This window comes from Silene latifolia, chromosome 2 (genome assembly GCF_048544455.1).
Source record: "Silene latifolia isolate original U9 population chromosome 2, ASM4854445v1, whole genome shotgun sequence".
In the NCBI taxonomy this organism is placed as follows: Eukaryota; Viridiplantae; Streptophyta; class Magnoliopsida; order Caryophyllales; family Caryophyllaceae; genus Silene; species Silene latifolia.
Genome location: NC_133527.1, coordinates 136,483,224 through 136,494,370, shown reverse-complemented (window position 1 = coordinate 136,494,370; position 11,147 = coordinate 136,483,224).

Genomic DNA, 11,147 nt, shown 5'->3' with positions numbered 1-11,147 from the left:
ACCTCCATTGCCTTTTGGTCTCGCCATTTTACGCCAAGCAACCCAGTGAATTCCCCTCTTATTCTCGTCATGTCCCCACCAAAAACGGGCCACCAAAGATCAAAGTTCATCACAAAAATTTAGCGGGATTTTAAACACACTCATCACATAGGTAGGGAGTGAATTGGCCACGGCCTTTATAAGAACCTCCTTACCAGCCCTTACAACATTTTCCCACGCCATCCTTGTAACCTTTTACGTAGTTTATCACGGATAATATCCGTAATAATTTTCTTCGATCGACCTATTACCGTGGGGAGACCAAGGTACCTAGCATGTTCCTCCACCTCCCTAACCCCCAATCTAGACGCCACCAAAGTGCGTTGGCCTGTCCCCACCCCCTTACTAAACGAAACCGTCGTCTTCTCCAAGCTCACTAATTGTCCCGAGGCTCCCTCATATTTTCGAAGAATAGAATTAATAATATCCGCCTCCTGAATATTGGCTCGAACAAAGAAGATACTCTCGTCTGCAAAAAGGAGATGAGAAATAGCAGGTGTCGAGGTTGAGATACGTATACCATGCAGAGAGTTGTTCTCGACCGCCCTCCGTAGCATATTTGATAACGCCTCTTCACAAAGGAGAAAGAGATATGGGGATAACGGGTCTCCCTGTCTCAATCCACGGCTTGGCTGAAATTCATCGCTAGGGGAGCCATTTATCAGAACTGAGAATATCACCGTAGAAACGCAGCTCATAGCTCGTTGAACCCAATGAGAATCAAAACCTACAGTCACCAAAACTCATCGCAAAAAAACCCACTCCACCCTATCATAAGCCTTTGCCATATCTAGTTTAATAGCCATATGTCCCTCCGTTTGTCTATTATTCTTCATAAAATGAAAAAGCTCAAAAGCAATCAAAATATTATCAGAAATAAGACGGCCCGGAGTAAACGCGCTTTGATTTTCCGATATAATGTCACCGAGAAATAGCTTCAGGCGATTGGCCAAAACCTTCGAGACGAGTTTATAAGCAACATTACACAAGCTAATGGGTCGAAAATCCCGGATTTTGTCAGGTGCTTTTTTCTTTGGAATTAAGACTATATTGGTTTTATTTAATCTCGCTGGCGAATCATGTCCCCGTAAAATAGATAAAGCTGTACTCACCACATTAGGTCAAATTTCATGCCTATATGTCTGGTAAAATAGACCATTCATCCCATCCGGACCTGGCGCCTTTAACGGGTGCATTTGATTGAGAGCTTCAGTCACCTCAGCCTCGCCATATTCAGCCCGTAAGAACATATTCATCCTATCCGTCACACGTCCTTCAAGCCCCGTATGGACCTCATCAAAACCCGATGGAGCAGCTGACGTGTAGAGGTCCTGGAAGTAATTATTTGCCACCCTCGCGACATCGTCGTTTCCAGCGCATTCCCGGCCATCATCATCAATTAGCATCCCTATAAAATTCTTCGTTCGTCGCTCCCCAGCTCTTGTATGAAAAACATTTTGTGTTTCGATCCCCATCCTTCAGCCAAAGAGCTCGCGACCGTTGCCTCTAATATTGCTCCTCTTGTTTGAGTAGGCCTGCAATCTCAGCAATAATCTTTTTTCGCTTCTTTACATTTTCCTCAGACCTCGGCCCTTCATTTAAACGAGTCAACTGTCGCCTTTTACTTTCAATGGAACGATTTATTTTACCAATGCTAATTTTTTTCCTTGCACAAAGCTCCCTCGCACAAGCTGATATGGTGTCGACCAAATCCCCATTACCCCGTTCAATACCCCTTCTAACCGCTTCCTCACACCCCTTTTCCCCAACCCACACTTGTTCAAATCTGAATCGAGATCTCGTTTTACTCCCTATCGCCCATCTATCAAAGGCCAAGTGAATAGAAGCGTGATCGGACCATTCTCTATCCAAGTGATAAACTTTTGCATAGGGGAACAAATCAGTCCAGGACTCCGAGCAGAAAGCACGATCAAGTAAGCATTGTCGGTTCACATCTCCAGCCTGTCCATTGTCGAAAGTATAAGCATACCCTTCCCAGTAATCCACAGTCATCAATGGCAGTTTGAAAGTTGTTTATTTGCCATTGAGCCCGACTCCCTCCTTTCATTTCGGTGGAATATAAAATCTCATTAAAATCCCCAATGCAAATCCATGGTAACTCGGACTGACTATGAAGCAATCGAAGTAAAGACCACGGAAGGTGGCAGTCCGAAACAGAAGGCCACCCATAGAGGCCGGTAACACTCCATTCCTTACCTCCCTCCTTTACATGGAAATCCATATGATGAACGGACGCAGAAATGAACTGACAATCGATTTCCTTTCTCCAAAGAAAAGCGAGACCCCCCGAACGTCCCACACTATCCACTTCCATACCATAATAACCATCCAGTCGTTCCCTCACCCTCCGCATATCACGACCACATAGCTTCGTCTCACAAAGAAACAACATGGCCGAGGCTTCCTTACGCACAAAAGTACGCAAGGCAAAAGCCGTGTCGGGGTTGCCCAATCCCCGACAGTTGAGACTTAAGAGATTCATTGGGCCCGGCGGGGTTGAGTGCCCTCAACCACCGCCTCAGGTATTAAGACGCCCCCGTCTTCCATAGCTTTGATTTTCTTCACCAACCCGTCCCCCTCTTCCTCTAATCTCCCACGCTTGCTTCCACTCGTAGCCCCCATCATCTCACAATTATCATCCCTCCTCTGCACCCGTGCAAGTTTCTTCCACTCCTTGCGTTTTTTTGTCCCCAACCCCGTATGTCCTCCCTGGTTTGAACCCCCCACAGAAGCTTCCTCCACCCTCTGCACTTCGCTTTCCCCTCCTACTACACCCCTGTTTTCCAGCTGAGCACACGAAGTATCCACCTCTCCCTGCTGTTCATTGAAGTCGCCCACCATGCCCTCCACAATCTGCCTAGAGTTCACCTCCTCACTGCCACTTCCACGGTCCTCAAACCCCAGTCCTCGCATATCTCCCTCCCCAGTTTGCATCTTCTCAGAGTTGTGAGCTTTGAGTCCACTTTTCTTAGTTTTGAAGTCGATGGCAATAGCTTGAAGGCGCTCAATCATTAAGGAAATATTGTTGGCCGCTTCCTGTTTCCTTTCTGTATCAAAAGTCGGGTTCAAATTCTTTTTAGCCTTGCCCGACCCCTCACTAACAGTTTTAGTCACCATCCATGGAGACGCACGTAGCCATTCTCCGAAAACAAGATCCTCCTCATCATAAGGGCCATGTTCGCAGTCTTTCTCCCCATGTTCCATCACCCCACAACCGTAACAAAAAATGGGTAATCGCTCGTACTTAGCATCAAAGTTAACAATTCGACCATCCTTCATCTTAATGGGAAATATAGCTTTCAGGGGTTGTTGAACATCATGAATAATACGAATGCGGACGGCTCTATCCAATTCATAGTTTTGGCCTAAGTCGGCCTCCAGAAAGGTACCCAGATTCTCGCCAATTCTCCGAATATTTGATAAACTAGCCCTTCCCGAAATAGGTAGATCGTATACTCGAGACCAAATAGGAAAATGACAAAGTGGGACATCAGTTACCTTACCCGCTTGATTAGGTTCATTAAAGCACCATACGAACTTTTCAAAGTGCCACGGTTGGCCGTCCATCACTCTCGCCTTATCCTGTTCACCATCAAATCGAAAAACGAAAGTTTTCTCCTTGCCATCGGCCACGTTTCCCATAACTGGTTTGGACGGATTCTATAGACGAATCATCGTCTCGATAGCAGCTTTAACGTTGATAGATCTCGACGCCCATAATTTTCCAACGAGTAACCATTTGCCCTTAGCCTCATCAGTGCTTTCCTCCCATTCGACGACCGCGCCATTACCCTCAGCAGTCCCCTCATCCTCCAGCCAAATATCCTTATCCTTCCGGTTTGACCCACGAACTGTACTCCTCATCTGGACCTGCAAAACGAAACAAAAGTGCAAGAGAAAACAAAACATAAAACCCTACTCACAATCAAAAATTGTGAGAAGAGCCCCGAGTGAAGAGGAGAACCCTAAGAGGAATTAGACAAACCCTAGGAACCCTAGACCCTACGCTTTTTGAAAAATAGACGTCGTCTCTATTTAGGTTATTAACATATGCATTAAAGCTTTGTAATGTTTGTTATCAAAATAAGGTACCACAATTTTCTGTCTTCTCTAATATAATATAAAGGATGTGGTTCTAAATTTTGTTATCATTGTCGAGCACAAGCACGTTTTTCAGTATGTTAGGATATCAAACATATATAGAACAATTTATATTTGCTACCAAAAATAATGCACTTGAGATTTTATTTCTTTCCACGATTTGACATGTAGGTTATGTTTGGTAAATAATGGGTTTATATTAGCAGAATTAGTTGTAAAAGCAGATTATAATTAACAGATTTTAATAGCGGGTTTTGTTAGAACACACTTGGTTGATGATGGCAAGTTTCATTGTTATTTAATTGTTTGCTTCTCAGTTATAATGTTTAGCATTTGAAGCACTCAGTGAATTTCCAAATATGGTTCAAGAATGATCAAGATGAAGTTATGACAAGAAATCCCTTAGCCTTAGTCAAATGTTGTAAACGATTACAAATGCTTAGTGATTGAAGCAATCAAATGGACTCTCAAAGACGGCTTAACATGATCAAGATGAAGTCAACAAGAAGTCAAGACAATGATATGATCCTAGCATTAGTCGAAAAATGTAAGAGTAAGTGTAACATTTTCATTTACGTCAAGTGGCTGCAAAACCATGCAACAGTGCACTGCACTGTGGTTTCTGATACTACCGTATGGAGGGAATTTTATTCGAAATGTTTAAGTGTCAAAATATTTACAAATTTCATATTCTCAAAGATTTTACATTTGAATTATCCCAATTTGAAAACAAATCTGAAAAAATCAATTTGCAAATCGCACATGTGACTCCTCTAAAGTTGTGCATCTACTTTTACATAAATGGAAAGTTGATTTAGTCAAGTACTAAAGCACTCTTCCATTTATGGTAAGTTGTCACTTATCAAATGTGTTGAAGTTTTAAATCTGAAATTTTAAGTCACAAATCCATATTGATTAATCCTCTAGATTTGTGCATTTACCTTTTACTAAAATGGTAAGTTAAACTTGTCAAATTTTAAGTCACAAATCCATATTGATTAATCCTCTAGATTTTAAGTCACTCAAAGGCTACTTAATTTATTAATGGATTAAATTACTTTAAAGTGTACTCTTTAGGTGATTGTTTTCACTATAATAAGGAGCCTTTGCATCATTTAGTACCTAAGACTTTTCTGAGCATTAATTGTTAAAACACTTTGTAAAACATCAGCACTTTTTCTTCAACTTATTTGCAAAACTGTTTTCTATTTTAAAAGTCTTCAATCGTTTTTCAAAAGAGCTGTAAATCTCCATGTATCAGTTCGCTGCACTACTGTGGCATCTGAGCTTGTTCCATGATTCTCGTGTTTAGGTCTTAATTGTGATCTCCATGTTCATTAAGTGAACGATTGAGATTCAAAGACTCTGTAAACCTGTGAGATAGAACTTAAGTCTTGAAGCGGCGTAGCTTTGAGCAAGTGAAAGTCTTGAAGCGGAGTAGCTTCAAGCAAGTGCAATTGGAGTAGGTTGGCGAGTTATTTTCATTGTAAGGGGTTTAGTTGTTTGAGTAAATTTCTAAACAAGTAATAAAATAACAGTTGGACGTAGTTTTCGGAGTAGAGGCTGAACCAAATTTTTAAACATCGTCTTGTTTGTTTGTTCGTTTACTTTTACGTTTGTTCTCCTTATTTATATATTGTTTATCTCGCAATCTGTCTGTGTCACAGTGTTCAATACTGTGTCTCAGACCTGCTGATTGATTCAATCTTGTAAAACGATTAAGTGTCTCAAGTTTTCAACTTAAAAAGGATTCACTTAAGATTTCCATTGCTAAGAGTATTCAACTTAAAAAGTATTCACTTTATATCGTCATTGCTAAGTTGAAGAAATATACTCTTTCATTCATACTTTTCTGGTCTGTGCAATGATCGACTTTTCTTGTGACATATCTCGAGTGAATTCGTGTGTATATACTTCTAACTCAAATAGTTCTAAGTATAAACACCTCTATCTTTTAAATTATTGTCCATATCAGTTTAGTCTATTGTCCTAGATTTCAAGGAAGCTTAATTCAAGCTTAAAATTTTTTAATTGGACACCTAATTCACCCCCTCCCCCTCTTAGGTGTTCTCGTCCTTTACTCTTCAGGTTTAACTAAAATACTCCCTCCATTATTTTATATATTACGTTTTCGTTTTACGAGGTAAGTCTTTGACTTTTAATTATATAAAAATTTATTCATAAAAAATTATGAATTATATCATTAAATTCGTCATAAAATTTGCTTCCAAAAGAGTATACATTTTATATCATTAACTTATATATTTTGAGAGATATTGAAGAGAGAAATGAGTTTCTCAAAATGTGAGAATGACATATATAAAATAATGGAGAGAGTATATAATAGCAGAGTTTATTAGTGGTGTTTGGTAATTAGCGGTTTCTCATTAACAGATTGTTTATTTTCGCGTAAAATGACTAATATGATTTTGAGTCATTATTGATAATATATGCTATCAAGGGTAAAATTGTCAATTAAAATATTTTTCAATCCCTTTCTTATCTACTACCAGATCACTACTACTAGAAGAGCTCCGTCCCTGCTGTTCTAGGGAATGGGAAGAAAGAAGAGTTCAAAGCCGATAAAAATTCTCTAAAATTTTCCCTCCAAAAGAAATTTGGTTAAATAAGGAAACAAGTATTTGTTTCATTAAATAATCTTTTAATCATTAATTATAATCTTTTCTAAATTCTAAATTATAATCCTTTAATTAAAATAAAATAAAATTGGTATAAATCTAAAAATTATAAATTTGTAAATATTTTATTAATGCTATTAGTATGTACTCCGTATTAAAGAATGCTTAACAGATACTAAAATCGTATAAAAAACTTATAAGTGATATTATTAGTTTTATGACAAAAATTAATTGAAAGTATTTAAGAAAATTTATAAACTGAAATCATTATAATATACATTTAGCAAATAGCATATTGACGAGTCAAACATGCTAAACGCCATTAATATGCTAAAAATCTATCAATTCACCGTTTACCAAACAGCCCCGTAGTCTTGACTGACAAACAGTAGAAGCAGATTTATATTACTCGATAACGTTAGCAGAATACGGTTAAAATATTTTAGTAGCAGCAGACTAAGAGGTTGAACTATCAAACTAAACTAGTAGAATTTCGAAAGGGCGTTTGGTAATTAGTAGATCATATGTTGGAATATAACCCCACATGTGACAATGTGAGTGTCCCACATTGTCGGAGAAGAGAGATTGTATGGAAAATTTTAGAAGTTTGTTAATTTTGGTATGATGATTAATAATTATATATTTACTATAATTAAATATATTATATTTAAAAAAAAAATTACATATCTTCTAAATTTTCTGCATTAACAATCTATTATCAAAAATTTATACGGTTAATTTGGTTTACAAAAAAAAAAAACTTAAAGTCATACATTTACTTTGAATTAAAAAAAATAATCAATTTGTAATAAAACAAAAATAATCAATTGAATTAAACGAAAAATCTGAAAAAGATTTGGGGGAAGTGCTGATTGCTGAATCCAAACGATCAAAAAATTCAGAATGAATTGTTGGACAATAATTGATTAGTACTAATGATGATTGATGATGCACTAGCAGCAGATTAATATTCTACCCCTTTCACGAGAACTTCAACATCCCGTTGACCTCTATTTATTTGATGCTCGAGAACTGTAATAACAACGAACTGTCCTTGCGCCAAGGGCTTGATGACGGCATGTGTGGTGGTTGGCACGACAACGGCGGCTCATGGAGAAGACGAAAAGGTGATGTGCGGCGTGAATTGATAGTGTACGTGGTCAAGTGAGGGGTCACACCGGGAGAGGAGTCATTGTCGGCGCCGATTGGCGGTTACTGGCGGGGAGTTGACATGGACCACAGGGTGGTAGTCATTGGTGCCGATGTATAAAGAACTAGTATTTTTTTTTGAAACAACCCCAAAAGCGGGTTTACCTCATCTCATTAAGATCTCTAATAACCAAAGACATAATTTGTTCGGGCAGCAAACCGTCCCATACTTGCCTACCTATGATAGACGAACTAAAGTGGGCAAGCTCATGCGCTACGCCATTGAATTTCCAACTAACAAAAGACCAAACAACAAAATTGAAATCAGAGCAAATAGAAAAAATGTCATCCAAAATTAAATAGAAATCGCTATAGCCATGCGCCATTGTCTTCAACGCATCAATCACCGTTTTGCAGTCATTCTCGATAACGATATTCACATGACCGCGCCTCCTCGCTTCTTTGATTCCTTCTAGAATTGCCACTGCGTCCGCCATCCTCGGCTCCAGCTCCTCCCTCCTGTGCTCCGACATACCCCACACCACCTCTCCTTCACTATTTCGACATATCACACCAATACCCATACCCCAACCTTCCTTCACCCCCGCGTCAACATTCAGCTTCATAGCTCCAACCCCGGGCTTCGCCCACTGCTCTCCTCCACCCACAACTGGCTCTCTTTCCTCCATTTCTCTCGTGTCAGCCTCCATCACCCACCGCAGTCCCTCCACTCTCTTAACCACACTTGTGACCTCCACCTTCACGTTTTCAAACACCCATTTGTTCCTCGCTTCCCACATCGCCCAACATCCCCAACATGAAAGTATCTATCTCGCTATCCTCCAACTACCTCCACACATCCTCTACCCACTCCCTCACCCGCTCACACCCATCCGTCAGCCTTACATCAATCCCAACCTATCCCACAACCCTCCCGCTCACCCACAACCCCGTACAAGATGGAGACAAGTCTCTATCTCGCTGCAACACACCGGACAACCAACATTAATAGCCCGAACACGAGTATCTAAATTGAATTTTGTGGCAATCGCATCGTTACAAAGTTGCCATATAAACACCTTGACCCTTGGCAGCACCTTCGCTCTCCATATATGGTTGCAAAGCTCCTTTTCCTTCGCATAACGTGACGACCCAGCCTCCTCTACTCCATCTCTCATCATCTCTTTATAGACCGATTTAACCGAGTACTCTCCACTCTTCTCTAAGTCCCACGTCCAAGCATCGTCGGGTTTCGTGTTGCTTATGTGTATATTAAGGATTCTTTCCTGTTCAAATGGTAGGAAAAGTTCGCTTACCTTACTCGTATCCCACGCACTCCCATCAACATTCCACAACTCAGCCACACACATATCAGCCGGTGCCTCTCTTCTAGGGGAAAGAATGAGTCTCGTTTGTGTGTGAGGTACCCATGGGTCGGTCCATACCTTCGTGCCCAAGCCGTTTCCAATACGCCTCTGTATCCCCAACTTCATCATCTCACGAGCTTCCCAAATGCCACACCAAGTATGACTCGGATTATTCCCGAGAGTAGCATCCATAAATGCTCCATCCGGGAAGTATTTACCTCCAAGGACACGGACCATAAGGCTGACTTTATCAGTCAATAATCGCCAGGCTTGATTTCCCAAGAGCGCCAAATTGAACTTATGAAAGTCCCTAAACCCTAAACCTCCAAGCCCTTTCGGTTTGCACAGCTTCGACCAAGCAATCCATGGAATTTTTGCCTTGCCATGAGCTGATCCCCGCCAAAATCGAGACACTAGGGAACGGAGTTCATTGCAAAAATTATCCGGGAGTTTGAAGACACTCATCGCATAGGTTGGGATTGATTGGGCAACGACCTTTATCAACACTTCCCGACTAGCCTTCGAAAACAACTGACCCTTCCATCCTTGCAATTTCTTACCCAACTTGTCTCGCACAACACTCGCTATGACATTCCTCGAATGACCAACCACTGTGGGCAGTCTCAAGTAACGGTCATGTCCATCAACCATACGCACCCCAGACATTGAGTTACCCTGTCCTTGTCCAGCTCACGCGTCCCCCGACTAAATGAGACCGTATTTTTATCAAAATTGATAACTTGACCCGAAGCCCCAGCATAACCTTGTAGGATCGCCTTCACACGATTTGCTTCTTCGACCTTTGCTTTGACAAAGAAGATGCTATCATCCGCAAAAAGTAGATGTGTAACAGTTGGAGACTGTGGGGCGATCTTTATACCGTGGATGGACCCTATTTCCGCCGCTCGTCTCATTAAACTTGATAAAACCTCAGCACACAATATGAAAAGATATGGGGATAAGGGGTCGCCTTGTCGAAGTCCACGTCCCGGTCGAAACTCATCAGACGGTATACCATTAATAAGAACCGAGAAAGTCACCGAAGACACACACAACATTACCCTATCAACCCACCCGACATCAAACCCCATACGAATTAAAACCCGCTCCAGAAACTTCCATTTCACTCTATCGTAAGCTTTGGACATATCAAGTTTTAGAGCCATATACCCATTTTTGTGCTTGGAATTTTTCATAAAATGAAACATCTCAAACGCAACCAAAATATTATCAGTGATAAGACGACCCGGTATAAAGGCACTCTGATTCTCCAACACAATATCACCCAAAAAGAATTTCAATCGATTAGCCAGGACCTTCGACACCAACTTATAAATTACATTGCACAAACTAATTGGGCCAAAATCAGTCATTTTATTCGGGGCCTTTTTTTTCGGAATTAAAACAATAGGAGTTTTGTTAATACCTTCTGGAAATGGTGCTCCACGTAATATTCCCAACACAGTTCGAACCACCGAGCGTCCCACGGTATGCCAATAGGTTTGATAGAATAGCCCATTCATACCATCCGGTCCAGGAGCCTTCAAAGGATGCATTTGGTTTAAAGCGGTCACAACCTCCTCCTCCGTATAATCACAGCAAAGAAGCATATTCATTCTCTCTGTGACCCTCCCATGCACGCCATCTAGCCGCTGCTCGAAATTGTCTGGCTGTCCCGTAGAGAACACCTCCTCAAAGTACTCCCTCGCCACCTTGGAAATATTTTCCCGCCTTTCCCACACCCGACCTTCATTATCAACAAGCTTTGCGATATGATTCTATTGTTTGCGCTGACTCGCTTTCCTATGAAAATACTTGGTGTTTCGATCTC